This window comes from Polypterus senegalus, chromosome 10, assembly GCF_016835505.1.
Source record: "Polypterus senegalus isolate Bchr_013 chromosome 10, ASM1683550v1, whole genome shotgun sequence".
Classification (NCBI taxonomy): domain Eukaryota; kingdom Metazoa; phylum Chordata; class Cladistia; order Polypteriformes; family Polypteridae; genus Polypterus; species Polypterus senegalus.
The window spans coordinates 149,665,277-149,683,094 of record NC_053163.1 but is presented as its reverse complement, the minus strand read 5'-3'; the positions used below and the strand labels follow the sequence as shown (position 1 = coordinate 149,683,094).

Here is a 17,818-nt window from a genome sequence, read left to right as displayed (position 1 = left end):
AAGTGTCAGCATGTTACATTGAGTGCGAGGAGGAACGTGAATAATGTCGCACCCTAGCGGCGCACTTACTTCATACAAGCACCTATACTTTTGTGTGAGTTTGTGAACTTGCTTGCTGGTAGGTGTACGCGTATGGATCCATTTCACTGGAAGACACGTGAGTGTGGGTGCTTCTGGTCGCGATGTTCTGCATTCTCGATGCCTTCAATTTATTTGCGTGCCGACAGTAATCTGACTCTGGTCTTTGGAAGAAGGAGGGGCTGTGAAGAGGACAGTAGCCGCTCTCCTGCAGACACCCTCCCCTTCTCCGCCTCCTGAATCGTGGTGGTGGTGGTGGTAGTAGTGGGTGTGTGTGTGTGTGTGTGTAAATCTACCTTGTACACCCACCCCCAGGCCCCCACCACCACCACACACACACACACACACACCCTACACACAAACACACACCTTCCTCCATTCTCTTCGCTTCATTAAAAAATCTCTGACATCCATCATCTACTATCCCGCAGACAAGTTGGGCTCCGCAGAGGAGAAGGAGCGCAGGAGAGCGAATTTGGAAAATATCCCAGCTTTCTGCCTGATCTCTTTGGATAGGTCTGGATGTGCAGAAAGAGGAAAAAGAAGAAGAGGAGGAAAAAAGAAGAAAAAAAAATTGACAAGTAGATCTTAATGATCATTTTTTATTTTGGGCCATTCACCGGATACCCTTTGCTAAAACAAGAGTGAGAATGCCACGCTGTTCTGTCCCAAATCTGGATTGCAAGTCGCTAGGTGTGAACTTTTCAACGGAATGATTTGTTTAGAAGACACTGATCTGACGATATCGGGCATTTTTGAAAAAGGACGGGTGTTGAATTTGTTGCTTGTATTGGTGTTTATTGATCCTGAGGAAAATAATATAATCTTTGTTTTTGTGGCGATTACGTTCAGCTTTTATCAGTTGAAGAATTTAGAAGAACTGATGTGGGTAGGCTAAATAAATTATTATTATTATTATTATTATTATTATTATTATTATTATTATTATTATTACAAAACCGGGATACACTTCAGTCTATTGTGTATTGTAAATCCTGGAGACTTCGTTTTCATTTTGGTTAGAAGTGGTCTAATTTGCATAGTCAGATGGACTAAACCGGAAAGAAGTCTATCCGTCAAGATTAAGAGGGCAGACTAAAAATACTCTAATTCTGCACTCCTCTTATCGTCCCACACCGTACCTGCCGCTTTTCTTTCCCTCCCGTCACCCTGCGCCTATTTTTGAAGCGCACGTCTTAATTACCGAAGCTTTAACACGTCAAGCTGATTGGGAATAAAGCGCGCTGGATTTGATTTTAATTTTCTTTTTCTGGAATCCACTTTGAACTCTCGCCAGGTGCTGTGCAGCTCTCCGCAAACTCCAGTCCTAATCTCGCTCTCTAATCCCCTAACGCCCCCAAGACAATTCTGGACTGTCTTCTGATATATATATATATTTTTTTTTCACTTGACCAAGATGTAGGATTGAGATTATTTTCGTTCTTACTTTCTTCTTCTTTTTTTAATCATCACTATTTGGCTACACTGAATTCTTAAGAAGACTGAGGATGTACACTTGCGAGCGACATGGGCTTTGATTTGCTGGTGTGGCAGACCCTGGATTCCTGGCCGTGTGCCCCCTCGCTCCCAGACGCGCACGGTAGAAGATCCTGTGCTTTAAATTAACGCTCGTTTCTCAACAGTCCTTCTGTCACTCCTTTTATCTATGGATGGTTTGGGAAATCCGGAGAACCCTGGGTGCTTTTTCTCTTCCGTCAGTTTGGAATATTCAGTTTGCTGTTCCTAAAAACGAGGAATAAAACGAATTCAAAGAAGTCTGGATCACCCGGGCTAACGGTAAGGGGCAATCGCCCGTTTTTTTTTTTCTTTGGGTCAAAGCTGCACTTCTTTCTTTCTAAGTCATAAGTTTTAAAAACGAAACACGCCTGGTTGTGCTTGCGTGTGTGTGATACGAACAGTCAAGTTTGATCTGCCCTTTGAGATAAGCAAGGGGAAGAACTGGTGTCGCAGTACGTGCTGGTGGCGACTCGCAGTTTCCTTGACCTTAATGATGAGGGACGCAATGTTTACAGGGACAAAGCATCTCTTCGTGATTGCCACGTTAGAATTTATTCATGTTTTATTCTTGTGTTACCCACGTGACTCCGAACAAGGACCGGGGTGCGCAATTCACGCGTGCACCGCAGCTTACGCGCCTCGCTGATTTTAATGTGGTGAACATGCGGAGAGACTCGGATTCACATAAACTTGCCTGCTGACTATTTGCCTGACAAATTAGCTGCTGTTCCGACAAGGCACACGCCTCTGCAGGAGAGGAGGCGATCTGTTCCCGGGGCCACAGGCATGGGTGTTTGGAGGTGGTGTTATTTTGAAATTAATTGACTTTGAGAAGTTGGGCAGAAAATTGCAGTCCTCTGATAAGCAAAGTGTCAAACAAAATGCGATAATCGTTAGTAAAAAAAATACTCAAAGTCAGGGCATTATTTGAGGTGTTATATAATGACGGGGTACCACCCTACTGCTGTGATTAGCGCTCGGATTTCCTACTCGAAATTGTTACTACGGAGTTTGCTTTCTCAGTGTGTTCGTTTTTCTTTTTCTTTCTAAAAATCTTAAACTGTAAATAAAGTTCTATCTATCTATCTATCTATCTATCTATCTATCTATTAGAATGTGTTTTGTAATGCATCTATCTAGCTTGCCAAACTGTTAACGGTTTATTTATGCAGCACGCTGGCTGCTGACGGACTGAAGTCCAGATCCCCGTAACCGTAAAACCGGATTAAACAGACGAAGGAATAGAATAATCTAAAACACTGTACAGTTTTGCTGTTTTATCCATTACAACGTTACATGTAAGTGCCATATATGCGCTTAAAAATATTGGCTCTGCTATAGCACTTAATTGGATTATGTGGTTTCTCGTAGAACTCTTGCCTGACAAAGAAACCACTTCTCTCTGGGAACGGTTGTTTGCATATCACATTGGTTCTTTGGGCTTTGAAAAGGTTCCTAATATGCTGGTGAAGCAGAAATCTATTATTATTATTATTATTATTATTATTATTATTACAATTACTTATTTGGTTGACACCATTATCTAAGGTAACTTACAACAGTTGAGATACAATTGGTCACATTTCTTTTTATTTTGTTATTCCAATTTGAGTACAGGCATGTAAAGTTACTTAATTATAGTCACACAATGTCAGCAACAGTTCTGAACCCCCAGCGTCAAAGTCCAAAGCCTTAACCACTGGACCACACTGCCTGCAAAAGATAACTCCTGCAACATGGCCTATCTATGAATGGCAGTATACAGTATATTACAATAATAATAATCATAATTATTATTAGTAGTAGTAGCAGTAGTATTACATATTTGGTTGACACCTTGACCCTTAGTTACTTAAAAGGCTTAAGATACAATTAGTTATGTTTATTTTTCCGACTGCAGCACAGGCAGTTGAAGTGACCTGTTTGTGATCACACCGTGTCAGCAGAGGGATTTGATGGTGGGCTACCTAACAGGATACCAACAGACCAAGAAAACCTGAATTAGCTTGTGTTGTTGTATGTAGTAAATGTCCTCTCAAATCAGGAAACCACTGGTATTTCAATTTTGGAGACTGTTGACAATTTAAACAAATAAATAAAAGTTTCTCCTGGAGCGTTCATGTGCATGGATTCTTTGGGATTCAAAAATGGATAATCTATGGCATTTGCAATAAAGAACGACTTTGGCACTTTTACTTTTAAGTCTATTAATCTATTATATAGTGCCTTTCTTATCTATCTATCTATCTATCTATCTATCTATCTATCTATCTATCTATCTATCTATCTATCTATCTATCTATCTATTTATTATATAGTGCTTTATCTATCTATCTATCTATCTATCTATCTATCTATCTATCTATCTATCTATCTATCTATCTACACTCTAGTGTCAAACTGCACATTAGAATCACTACCGTTAACTATACAGTAGTCCTACAGTGGTGTTAAAGTACGTAGCTCACAAAAGTATATTCATGGAAATACAGTAGAGTTTCCTTCTTTCTTCAGGTTATGTATATAAACGTTACATATGCTTGTTATTGCAAATGCAGTCAGTTCTATTTCTTTTTGTTTGTGTATAAAAAGTGCAACAACACCCTTCACAAACAGCATTCAAATAGCTCATTAAAACTTTTGAAATGAATTAACTAGCAGAAGAAAGACAGAAGTGTATGTCATACTGACAAATTTCTGCTTATACTGATTATACTGTCTGTATTTCCTTATACAGTACTGTATGTGTTGAAATGCATATCACATTCATTGACATTCTCTCTGTGTTTCTCTTTCACTCTCATATATATATATATGTATTATATTTATTATATATATTATTGTCGACTGAGATAAATGCAAGAGTACAAATTGAAATTTTGGGAATCCATCCAGGCCACCCCATTTATTTGGAACATTAAGGTAAGGCAAAGTAACAGACACACAATTGCACAATAAAGAACAAAAAGGCATGGTTGAGCTGTGGCTGAAGTTGGTAAGCTCTACAGAGAAGTCAGATTTCAGGGTTGGAGCTCCGTCCGGTGGGTGGCTCATCTCCCAAATGAGATGCTTTTGTTTGGCATTGCTCTGATTTGATAGCTCATTGGCGGAAAGGGTGGAGTCAGTTATTCTCAAGGGGCATCTTCTCTGAGCTGTGGGTTGAAAAAAGAGACAGATAAGACAGTGATGTCGCCCCCTGGTGTCCCAGAGTGGCCTGGATGTTGACCCTCTGATGAGCATGCGTGAAAAGTCTCAGTGCTTTCCAAAGAAACTATATATACATACACACATACACATATACATACATATATATATATATATATATATATATATATATATATATATATATATATATATATATATATATATATATATATATATATATATATATATATAATTATATACACATACATACATACACACTCACTGGCCACTTTATTAGGTACACCTGCTTAACTGCTTATTAATGCAAACGTCTAATTAGCCAATCACATGGCAGCGACTTAATGATACGTATGCATTGTCAAAATGACCTGCTGAAGTTCAAGCTGAGCATCAGAATTAGGAAGAAGAAAGGTGACTGAAGTGACTTTAAACATGGCATGGTTGTTGGTGTCAGGCAGGCTGGTCTGAGTACTTCAGAAACCACTGATCTACTGGGATTTTCATGCACAGACATCTCTAGGGTTTACAGAGGATGGTCTGAAAAAGGGAAAATATCCAGTGAGCAGCAGTTGTCTAGGTGAAAATGTGTGTGCCAGATGTCATAGGAGAATGGCAAAACTGATAGAAAGGCAAAAGCAAGTCAAATAAGTACTAGTTACAGCTGAGGTATGCAGAAGAACATCTCTGAACATACAACATGTCAAACCTGGAAGCAGGTGGGCTACAGCAGCAATAGACCACAGCAGGTGCCACTCCTGTCAGCTAAGAACAGGCAACTGTGGCTACAATTCACATGGGCTCACCAAAACTGGACAATAGAAGATTGGAAAAATGTTTCCTGGTCTGATGAGATGGTAGGGTCAGAATTTGGTGTCAATAACATGAAGCATGGCTCCATCCTGCCTTGTATCAGCGGTTCAGGTTTTTGCTGTTGGTGTAATGGTGTGGGTGAAATTTTTGGCACACTTTGTGCCCCTTAGTACCAACTGAGTATCGTTTAAATACCACAGCCTAGCTGAGTATTGTTGCATGTCCATCCCTTTATGACTGCATCTTCTGATGGCCAATTCCAGCAGAATGTCACAAAGGTCAGATCATCTCACACTGGTTTCTTGAACATGACAAGGAGTTCACTTGACTCAAATGGCCTCCACATTCCCCAGATCTCAATCCAGTAAAGCACCTTTGGGATGTGGTGGAACGAGAGATTCTCATCACAGATGTTCATCTGACAAATCTGCAGCAATTGCGTGATGCCATTATGTCAATATGGAGCAAAATCCTGGAGGAATGTTTCCAATATCTTGTTGAATCTGTGCCATGAAGAAATATGGCAGTTCTGAAGGCATAAGGGGGTCCAACCAGGGACTAGCAAGGTGTACCTAATAAAGTGCATGTATGTATCTATACTGTATATGTACTGTATGTGTAGTTTCTTTACAAAGTACTGAGGCTTTTCACACATTTTGTTATTTTGCAACATTGTGTTAAAATCATCTAAATTAATTTTTTTTATTAAATCAACATCACTCAATAGCCCCAGAATGCCAAAGAAAAACAGGACTTTTGGATTTTTTCCAATTTATTAAAATAAAAAAGTGAAAAATCCATTTGAAACAAGTACTCAGAGCCTTTACTGAGAACTTAGTATTTACTGTATTTCCACTGTATACATGTACAGTCGTGGCCAAAAGCTTTAAAAATGACCCAAGTGTTGGTGTTCACAAAGTTTGCTGCTTTAGTTTTTTTAGATCTTTTTGTCAGATGTTTCTTTGGTATACTGAAGTAGAATTACAAGCATTTCAGAAGTTTCAAAGGCTTTTATTGACAACCAGACATTAAAATAACGGGCGCTAGAAGAGTAGTGCATAAACATTAGTAGGAACAGTCTGCCTAAAATAAAATAATAATAAAAATAAAATAGACACGTATATGACAATACAGTAAGTATAATTAATATTGCCTTAGTGTAAAACTTTGTAACAATCTGTAGGACAAAATATGTGAAGAAGATATTTAGGTAAAATTTTCTATTTTTCTATACAATTTCATTATAGACAACATTTCTTGTAAATATTCTGTCTGAGTTTGGCAACAGTGTGCCTTGTTCAGGACCCTCTACATCCCTGACAACAACATCTGGAATATTTCTAACTCTTGATAATGCAACATATAACTGGCCGTGGCTGAATACTGGTTCTGGCAAATAAAATACCAACTATTTGTAAGGTTTGCTCTTCTGAGTGTTTTTCTGACGTTCATTTTCTTTTTTTTCAATCTATCTATTTGCTCTTTTTTTTTTTTTTTTTGTCTTTCAGCCTTCATTTTGTTGATGTTTACTTGTTGAGCTGACCGTTCTTCCAGGAGATGTTGCTTATATAGGATTTGATTGTCTGTGTCTTTTGTCCTTTTTTTTGGGTGGCATGTTGTTAGTAGGGTGACACAGTGGCACAGTGGTAGCGCTGCTGCCTCACAGTTAGGGGACCCGGGTTCGCTTCCCGGGTCCTCCCTGCGTGAAGTTTGCATGTTCTCCCTGTGTCTGCGTGGGTTTCCTCCGGGCACTCCGGTTTCCTCCCACAATCCAAAGACATGCATGTTAGTTGGATTGGCGATTCTGAATTGGCCCTAGTGTGTGATTGGTGTTTGTGTGTGTCCTGCGGTGGGTTGGCACCCTGCCCAGGATTGGTTCCTGCCCTGTGTTGGCTGGGATTGGCTCCAGCAGACCCCCGTGACCCTATTCAGATTCAGCGGGTTAGAAAATGGATGGATGGATGTTGTTAGTAGATACTTCCGTAATATTTTCTCTTGTATGTGGCTGTAATATTTGTCACTGTATTGTGTGTCTTTAATTTTCTCTCGCAGTAATACTGCTTTGTATTTCCGTAAAATGCCGGTAATTTTCTCTGACAGTAATACTGGCTTTGATGTCCGTAATATGACTTTAATTTTCTGTCACAACAGTGGGCAATCAGCAGAGTGTCCCCAGCAACTGATTTAATGTGTGGCGTGTAGCTGATAATCGTGCTCGTGGCGTCTCCCCAGCAAGTATTTTAATCTGTGCTGGCGTGCAGCTGATTATTGTATGTGTGGCGTCTCCCCAGCAACAGATTTTATGTGCGCGGCCGCGACTACCCAATCAGCACTCTCCCCAGCAATGTTGTCCTTTATTTCTTATCACGCGCAGCCGTGGCAAGGCCATTCACTCTATGCCCAGCTTCCAGTGTGTGTGCTTTATTAACTTATCATGCACGGCAGCGGCTAGGCCATTCACTGTGTGCCCAGCTTCTAGTGGGTATGCGTCCACGGTGCCGTGCACATGGGCAGGGCATGGTGCGATGTGCGGCGCAGCCCGCACATGCGCACTTCACCAGAAAACACACACACACGGACTCCTGGACACACACAGGGCTTTTATTAAAGAGGGTTATATTAAGTTTATGCACAGAGTTAAGATTTGCAGTGTTGGCCCTTCTTTCTTTTTCAAGACCTTTGCTATTCACCCTGGCATGCTGTCCATCAACTTCTGGGCCAAATCCTGACTCAGTGGTTCTCAAACTGTGGGGCGGGCCCCCCTAGGGGGGCACAAAGTAACAAAAAGGGGGGCGCGAAGATGTGAAAAAAAGAAAACAAGAATCAAAAATATGAAAAATACATCTATTGAAACCAAAACAAATTAACTTAAACTACATTCTGATGCTAGAAAAATAAATATAGTTAGATAAATGTCGATAAAACTTAAGTAGGTATAATAAAGTATGCATCTATGATATATCATTAATTAAAAAAGAACAAATTGGTATTAGTGGGCTACTTTCAAAAAAACCTTAGGGGGGCACGATTAAAACTGTTATGAAAACCCGGGTCGCAAATACTTAAAGGTTGAGAAACGCTGTCCTGACTGATGGCAGCCCATTCCTGCATAATCAATGCTTGGAGTTTATCAGATTTGGTGGGTTTTTGTTTGTCCACCTTCCTCTTGAGGATTGACCACAAGTTCTCATTGGGGAGTTTCCTGGCCATGGATCCCAAAATTTCAATGTTTTGTTCTCCCAAACACTTAGTTCTCACTTTTTCCTTATGGCCCAGTGCTCCATCATGCTGGATTGTTCATTGTGGGTCACCAAACTGTTCTTGGATGTTTGCGAGACGTTTCTCTTGGTGGATGTTTTGGTCCCATTCTTTATTCATGGCTGTGTTTTTAGGCCATATTGTGAGTGAGCCCTCTGCCTTGGCTGAGAATCAACCCCACCTGACATGAATGGTCTCATGCTCCTGCAGATAAGTCGGGACTTGATTTTATTGTATAATTTCCAGTAATTTTTAATGTCGGTCATGTAAGTCGAATGCAGAAAACTCATGCTATTGGTCCAAGAGATTATGATATGCTAACGCCCACCTGAGAGAATAACCACAGAGCACACTGCCTTTTTTTCTTTGTATTGTGCCTACGTGACCACATGGTAATACCTGAATACCTGTATCTCACACCCTCGTACACCTTTATCATAAGAGCATCTCTTATCTACGATGGAGCATTCGATCCGAAGAAAATATGAAGCTGGTTTTAATTTAAACGTCATTGAAGTGGTGAAAGAAATTGGTAACTGCGCTGCTGCAACAAAATTCAATGTGTCTGAGAAACTGATGCGAGATCGGAGGAGGCAAGAAGATTCAGAAAAAAAAAATTGTATTTTTGAATGGGCGTATAAGTCAGGGTCTGATTTTATGATCGATTTTTCAGGTTTCAAGACTCAACTTATACGTGAGTATATACGGTATGCTAGGCAGGAGGGGCCCACCTCAGGGCGCTGCACTAGGGCCTTCATTAAGCTAGCTACGCCACTGGGCTTAGATATATCCGATTCTGTGGATCAGCATTGAGATATTTCTGCACTGTGTTTGGAGTGCACTTATAGTCAATTCAGTTCATTGGACTGATTATGAAAAGAACATAACTGTCTGTAGATGACCCAACAGTTGATTAACCAAGCCATGAGATGGAAGGAATTCCCTGCAGAGCTAAGGGACAGGATTGTTGTGATTGTGCCTACAAAAAAATCTTGCAGCATTGAAGGTTCCAAAACGCACAGTGCCCTTCATAGTTCTTAAATGGAAGAAATTTGGAAGAACCATGACTCTTCCAAGAGCTGACCAATTGGTCAAACTGAGCCATTGAGGGAGAAAGGCCTTAGTAAGAAAAGTGACCCAATGGTCCCTCTGCTTGAGTTCCACAGAACCTTTGTGGAGATGGGAGAATCTTCCAGAAGGACAAACACCAATGCAACGCTCCACTAATCTGGTAGGTAGAGTGGCCAGATGACAAATGAAAGCCCGGTTGGAGTTCGTAGAAAGGCATCTAAAGGACTCTTGGACTGTGACAAACAAGATTCTGTCGTCTGATGAAACCAAGATTGAACTGTTGGTCTCAGTTCTGAATGTCACGTTTGGAGGAAAACAGGGAACTGCCCATTACCTGCAGAATACCATCCCATCGATGATGCATGATGGTGGCAGCATTATACTGTGGGGTTATGTTTCAGCAGCAGGGACTGGGAGAAAAGGCAGGGTTGAGGGAAAGCTGAATGGGGCAAAGTACACAAATATCCGTATTGAAAACCTGCTCCAGGGTGCTCCAGACCTCAGACTGAGCTGAAGGTTCACCTTGCTAAAGGACAAAGCAAAGATGACACAGGACTGGCTCTGGGAATGCCCTTGAGTGGCCCAGCCAAAGCTCAGACTTCAACCTAGTCAAACATCTCTGGAGAGACCTGAAGATAGCTGTCCACCGAGGGTCTCCATTCAATCCAATAGAGCTTGAGAGGATCTGCTTGTCAAGTGAAACTGCAGACAACTTCAGGCTGGAACCTCTGCAGAATGGGCTTCAAAGAAGTACTGAGTAGAGGGTCTGAATAATTGTGTAAATATGATATTTTATATCTTTAAATACTGTGAAGGGCGTCACCAGGGTATCTTACCTGGGCAGAATGCCCAAAGCGTGAAAGGACAGGGGGAGATAACCTGTACACGGCTTTGCCTCCCCCAGGGCATTACATGACAGCCCCCCTGGGTTGTGACATCAACACAGATTCCCACAGGGCATCATGGGACTTGGAGTTTGTGGGCTCAGCCCTGTTGGGTTCTGTCAGTGCCGCCACAGGGTGCTGTGGAGACCGGGGAGCCCTACTTCGTGTGGCTCAGGCCTTACCCAGAAGTGCTCCCAGGCCAAGCCTTGGGGACACCAGAAGTACTTCCAGGAATAATATAAAAGGAGCTGCCTGCCATAGCTCGAGAAGCCAGAGGTGGGAGGAAGGAGACAAAGCTTGCAGAGAGGAGCGGAGGAGGCAGTGACCAAGAGACAAGGAGAGAAGACAGAGTGTTACTAGGTGTGTGCTTGTGCTCATTTCTGTGCTTGTGGTTGTAGCATGGGAAACACCAACAGAGAAGAGTTTCCCACAAGTGGGGTATGCCAGTTTATGCAAATGAAGGCCATCTGTAAAACAGAAAGAAGCAAAACTCAATGAATCTCAAAGTAGATGTGTTTAGCAGGTGCTTGCAGGCGCTTTGGCCATGAGTGTAGTCAATGCGATGCAACTGATCCAGTTAGAAAAATATTTAATATGCCACCCTTTCTTCAACTTATCTGCAAATGATGGCCATCTGTAGAAGCGAAAGGAGCAAAGTTTGGAGAATCTTAAAGAAGACACGTTTAACATGTGTTTGCCAGGAGTTGTGGTTGTGAGTGATTGCCGCACTACTGATCAAGTAAGAAAGATATTTAACATGTGTATATTGATTTTCTTCTGAACCAATTTGAGATAACAATTTCATTAGAGTTGTGTTTCTCAAGTTTTATGGCCTTGACACCCAATTTTACCCTTTTACATTCCTTGACAACTCAAAAAAAGCATTTGATGAGAGGGAAAGTTTTCCCTCTTGTAAACTGAGCATGATTAGCAGTTTGGCTCCCCTTGGTGAGACGAATGTATTTGGAAACGGGAAAAAATACCGTGCAGCACTCTCAATCACTTCAGAGCACCGGGGTCGTGTCACATGTAACAATAATTTTGAGATAAATTGATTACACTACATTTTTTGTTTAATCGGTGTCTTGCTGTCATGTACAAGGAGTCCCAAAGCAGATTAAGTCTCTATAGGTTCCAAAAATAATTAATAAATGCCAAATGGAGGGGGATGTCACTGTTAAAAACTGGCTAGCAATAAGGGCAAGCACCAAATTATTATAACATAAAAAAGTTTATTCTTAAATTCCTCTTCAATAATAATGAAGCTCCATAGAGCACAAGAAGCAAAGGAGTTGCCCAATAACATTTAGTTTTAAACCAGTAATCCAGAAACGCAGTCAAACACAGAGCATGAACGTCCAAAGGCACAAAACATAATTAAACTCACCAACATTTGAAATGAACCACAAGGATTTATAGGACAGGGGGCAGTTCCTAGAAATGATTGGCAGGTGGCCCCGCCTCTTGGGGAACCACCCACAAAACAAACAGAAAACAGTAAAGGCAACTGACATACATGGACAAAACCAAAAATAAAGAAAGATGTACATAATCAACATAAATAAAAGCTTGAAGAATGAACGAAAGAGACAAACAACCTGAATCTGAAACCCAGTCAGGAGAGGAACAGTGGCTAAATCTTGACAATTGCATTTTTGAAAAAGCCAACCATTGTTGTCCACCTGCATATGATTATTAAGTTCACAATAACATTTAATAATCAGGACTAAAGGACTTTGTGATGTCAAGGCAAATAGAAAATATAAAAAGCAAAAGACAAACACACCTCACATTAACATAAGGAGCCAGGTCACAATTGAAGAGAATGAGGTGCACATTTTTCTATAGTTGATGGAGATGCTGTTTCTCAGGACGTGATAATAAGAGAACAGGATGGTGCTTTTGAGTGAGTAAAAGTAATTAGTAATTTTTCTTTCTTTTATTTTTTTGGTAGATCATTTATTCAAACCTACTCTATACTGAGGCAGTACTGATTTTAGGCTCTGATGCTAATGCAGAGTTGAGAGTTTTAACAGTTTTTAGCTTTAACTGAATCAACTTTAACTCTTTTAGGGCTAATTATTTTTTCTTCTTCTTTTGTCCCAGGGATGAATATTTTTTCCAAAAATACTCTTTTTTCTAAAAGGCACACAAAGCAATGGTTACACACATAAATCAAGATAATATACTTATTTATGACACATGTCACTCTGTTTTATGTTCCATGAGCCACTACAGTATGTCAATTCACAGACTTATTCCATAAGAGTCATTCATAAGCTGAAAGGCACGTTCTGGAAGAAAACAGCTTGATATAGTCAAGTGGCCGGTAATCCATAGCGTCCACCAGCACGCCATGTTGTTTGATGAAGTCCACTTGCCAGCCTGCCTCCCACAGATCTACGTCTGCTAGTCCTCCCAGGGTGAACTTTGCTGCATGATCAGCTGGGGACTAATCAGCTGATGCAGGTACCTGACTTTCATTTTCGATCTCCAGATCACTTGCATCAAAATCGGACTAAGTCAGAGTTTGATTCAGGAATAATACGCAATACATAAATAAATAAAATTGCGTTGCGCATTCGCTTTGCTCTCTTGCCCGATGTTGATGCCATTCTGGACACTTTACCTATAACGTAACAGCAAGTTTTATCAACCTGTGGTGGGCTGGCGCCCTGCCCGAGGTTTTTCTCCTGCCTTGCGACCTGTGTTGGCTGGGATTGGCTCCAGCAGACCCCCGTGACCATGCAGTTGGGATATAGCGGGTTGGATAATGGATGGATGGAAGTTTTATCAACGTTTATAGCTTTTGTTTTTTTACACCCTCTGCCCCTGGATGTTGACTTTAGTCCCTTTATGCTGACAAAAGTCAACATCCGCCCTAAAAGAGTTGAATCAAATTTGTAACATTACCCAAAACCACTTAAGAACATTAGACCAATCTGAACGAGAATAGGCCATTCCACCCAACAAAGCTCACCAGTCCTATCCACCTTAATTCTTCCAACATAACATCAAATTGAGTTTTGAAGGTCCCCTTATTTCCTCCTGTCTACCACACTACTTGAGTGCTTATTTTGTGTCTGGGGTTCTTTGTGTGAAGAAAGATTTCTGAATGTTTGTGAAAAATTTACCCTTAACAAGTTTCCAACTGTGTCCCCATTTTCTTGATGAACTCATTTTAAAGTCACAGCCACTGGACTAATTCCCTTTACAGATTTTAACACGTCAATCGTGTCTCCTCTTAATCTCCTTTTTCTAAAACTCTAAAGGCTCAGCTCTTTTCATCTTTCCTCATGCCTCATCCCCTGTAGCCCCATAATCAGCCCTGTTGCTCTTCTCTGGACCTTTTCTAGTGCTGCTATGTCATTTTTGTAGCCTGGAGACCAAAACTGCATACAGTACTCCAGTTGAGGCATAACCACCAAATGAGCAGAACCTCCTTGGACTTGTATCCTACGTATCAAGGCGCTATATAACCTGACATTCTATTAGCCTTCTTAATGGCTTCTGGACTCTGTCTGGTAGTTGATAGTGTCAAGTCCACTACGATTCTTAAATTCCTGTCATAAGGCAAAGGCAGCAACAGTCCTGTGTTCCTTGAACCTCTTTGTAATATTTGCAGTTGTTGCCACAGGAACATCAAGCTGCTTGGCAATGGTCTTCTAGCCTTTTCCCTTAACAGGCTTGTCTATCATTTTCTTTCTGATCTCTTCTCACAACTCTGTCCTTTACTTTCTCTAGTCCATGTTGAGTGTGGGACACCCAATGACACTAAACAGCAGAGTGCTGACTTTTCTCCATTTAAATGATCTGAATTATTGATTACACGATTGGAAACGTGTGTGATACAAATTCAAGAAAACAGCCATCCATCCATCCTCTTCCGCTTATCCGAGATCGGGTCGCGGGGGCAACAGCTTGAGTAGATATGCCCAGACTTCCCTCTCCCCGGCCACTTCTTCAATCTCTTCCAGAAGAATCCCAAGGCATGCCCAGGCCAGCCGGGAGACATAGTCCCTCCAGCGTGTCCTGGGTCTTCCCCCGAGGCCTCCTCCCAGTTGGACATGCCCAAAACACCTCACCAGGGAGACGTCCAGGAGGCATCCTGATCAGATGGCCGAGCCACTTCATCCGACTCCTCTCTCTACTCGGAGCCCCTCCCGGATGACTGAGCTTCTCACCCTATCTTTAAGAGAAAGCCCAGACACCCTGTGGAGGAAACTCATTTCAGCCGCTTGTATTCGCGATCTCGTTCTTTCGGTCACTACACACAGCTAATGACCATAGGTGAGGCTAGGAACATAGATCGACTGGTAAATTGAGAGCTTTGCCTTACGGCTCAGCTCCTTTTTCACCACGACAGACCGATGTAGAGCCCGCATCACTGTCAAAAAAACAGCAAGTTTGAAAAATCCCTCAAATCCAATTATTTAGGATCTTTTCTAGGGATCCCAACAAATACGTCTAGGCCATTTTAGAAGCTCTTTGTAGAATAAGCAACAATTGGTCTTCCATCACGCTCAAAGGTATGCAGATCTACAGAGAACAATATCTTTTCATGTCATCACTTTTCAGGAAGCATGCGGCGCTTTAGCAATGAGCTTTAAGGGGGCCGACATATTTATTCATGCCTGTAGTGATAAACTCACACCAGGAACTCTAATTTGGACAAACCACGTATGGAATATGGATCGTAAGGCTGAAGCGGATCTCTGTGTTTATAACTGTTTTACCGCTTTCATTTTTGTTCTACATTTCAGCATACAAGCACATGTGCCATTTCCTCTATCTGTAAACTCACAAACTGATGCATTTTTGGTATTTATTTATGGTCGCCAGGATTTAACATATAACCAACTGTACGTTACTTGCTGTAATGCAACCTTGAGAGCAAACGTTAAAGTGAAATGCCTTGATACATAAATGCTAAGAAGACAAATTCTAAATGATCATGGAGTGTTTACACAATTTATTTTATTTTATTTTCTTTTTTAATCCACAAGGGGAAATTCTCTTTTCACATGACCATTTTTGGGGTCAGAGCACAGGTTCAGCCATTGTATAGCATCCCTGGAGCAATTTGCAGGTTAAGGGCCTTGCTCAATTTCTACTTAGTGTAGGTGCCCCAAAGGACGGATGGGAATCCCGCCCAGGATGGAAGAGGATTCGTTACCTGGCCAGGATGCACTAAAGGAAGAATGGAGTAATTGGGGTCAACACCCGGACAGGATGCCTTATTATTGATACCCTGATCGGGATGCCCAAAGACTGCAGAAACCAATAGGGGAGCAGTTCATCCCCCACCATTTTAGGTGGTAGTGTTCTTCATATAGAGTCCCAGTCTGGACACCCACAGGGCTGAGTCTAGAAGAACAGCTTTTTAGGGATCCCTAGGGGACAATAGAGGGAGCTGCCGGGGAAGGACTTCCTTGGTTTGTATATAACCTGGAAGTACTTAACAACAGGCCATGTCACGTCACCAGAAGTATTCCTGGGTTTACTTTAAAAGGAGCTCACTACTATGGCTCGGGGAGTCAGAGTCGGGAGTCAGTGGGCAAAACTCAAAGGAGGTGGAGAAGGAGGAAGAATTGTTTTGATTTATCATTTATTGTATTATTGTGGCTTGTGATTGGGGGAGGATTGAGAAAGTGCCTGGGAGAAAAATAAACAATCATTTATTTTATTCTACAGTATTTACGTGTGGTGTATTGCTCAATCTGTGGTTTGGGGCTCTCTGTTGCCCTCGTGTGGTCACAGTAGCGTAGTCGGCAGGATTTTCCGGCCATCTACTTGGCAGAAAACCTGTGTTTTTTGAAATTCATGACTAAAACCCAGACTGGTTAACACACACTAGAGGCACATACATTAGATATGTTATTTAATTCAATAAGGAGTTATGTAAGCATAAAAGTAAATATACAAAAAAGCATTGAAGCATTCAAATTACATTTATATGTAGACTTTCAAAGTGTACAAGTTATTTATCCATTTTCTCATCCTTCTTTTTGCGCTTATGGCCATAAGCGCTACACACCTTTTCAGTGTTACAGCCTCCTTTCCAAAGACAGCAGGATGTGCTGTCATAGCTAGTTATTTTATTATTATATATTCCTTTCTGTGAGAGTTTTACTGCATATGTACTGTATGTAAGTAACTATGCCTCTTCTGTATCAAAAAGTTACTACATATATCAATTGTGGTCTCTAGGGGGTGCTATTGAACCAAACTCAAATGTTACCTGTGAGGTAAAAAATAAATAAAAAAGAAAAATCGATTCCTTTTCAAAAGAATTTTACTGGGTAGGTTAGTTCATGCAGTGCTTTTTGCACATTTTGTTATGTTGCAACCTTATGCTAAACTTATTTAAATTCATTGTTTCCCCATATCAAGTGGCACTCAATATCTCTGAATAAAAAGGCTGAAACAGGAATTAAAACATTTCTGCAAGTGTATTAAGAATAAAAAGCTGAAACATCCCATTGGCACAAGTATTCAGACCCCACACTATTACATTTTTAATTTGCATCTGGTGCATCCCATTCAATTGATTGTCCTTGAGATGTTTCTACACCTTGTTTGAAGCTCACTTTTGGATCATTTCAATTGATTGGAAATGATTATAAGGATACACGTGTACCTGGGTATAGAAGGTCCCCCAAATCACAGTGCATGTCAGGATAAAACCAAACCATGAAATTCAAAGAACTCTCTGTAGACAAGAATATTACAAGTACAGAGCAGAATTTAACAGTAGATGATATCCCATAATATGATTTGGATTTGTTCAACAACAACATTTATTTATATAGCACATTTTCATACAAAAAGTAGCTCAAAGTGCTTTACATAATGAAGAAAAGAAAAATAAAAGACAAAATAAGAAATTAAAATAAGACAACATTAGTTAATGTAGAAAATGAGTAGGGTCCGATGGCCAGGGTGGACAGAAAAAAACAAAAAAAAACTCCAGACGACTGGAGAAAAAAAAATAAAATCTGCAGGGGTTCCAGGCCACGGGACCACCCAGTCCC

At 40.9% G+C, this 17,818-nt stretch overlaps 1 protein-coding gene across 1 annotated transcript in view; it reads left to right on the top strand.

Moving 5' to 3' along the window:
- The first annotated feature begins 440 nt into the window (after positions 1-440).
- The window catches only part of LOC120537824 (neurturin-like), a 265,100-nt gene continuing 247,722 nt past the window's right edge, over positions 441-17,818 (top strand). Inside the window, exon 1 of the mRNA XM_039767046.1 lies at positions 441-1,875. The gene's annotated coding sequence lies outside the window, so the exon portion shown is untranslated. The remainder of the gene's footprint in view (positions 1,876-17,818) is intronic.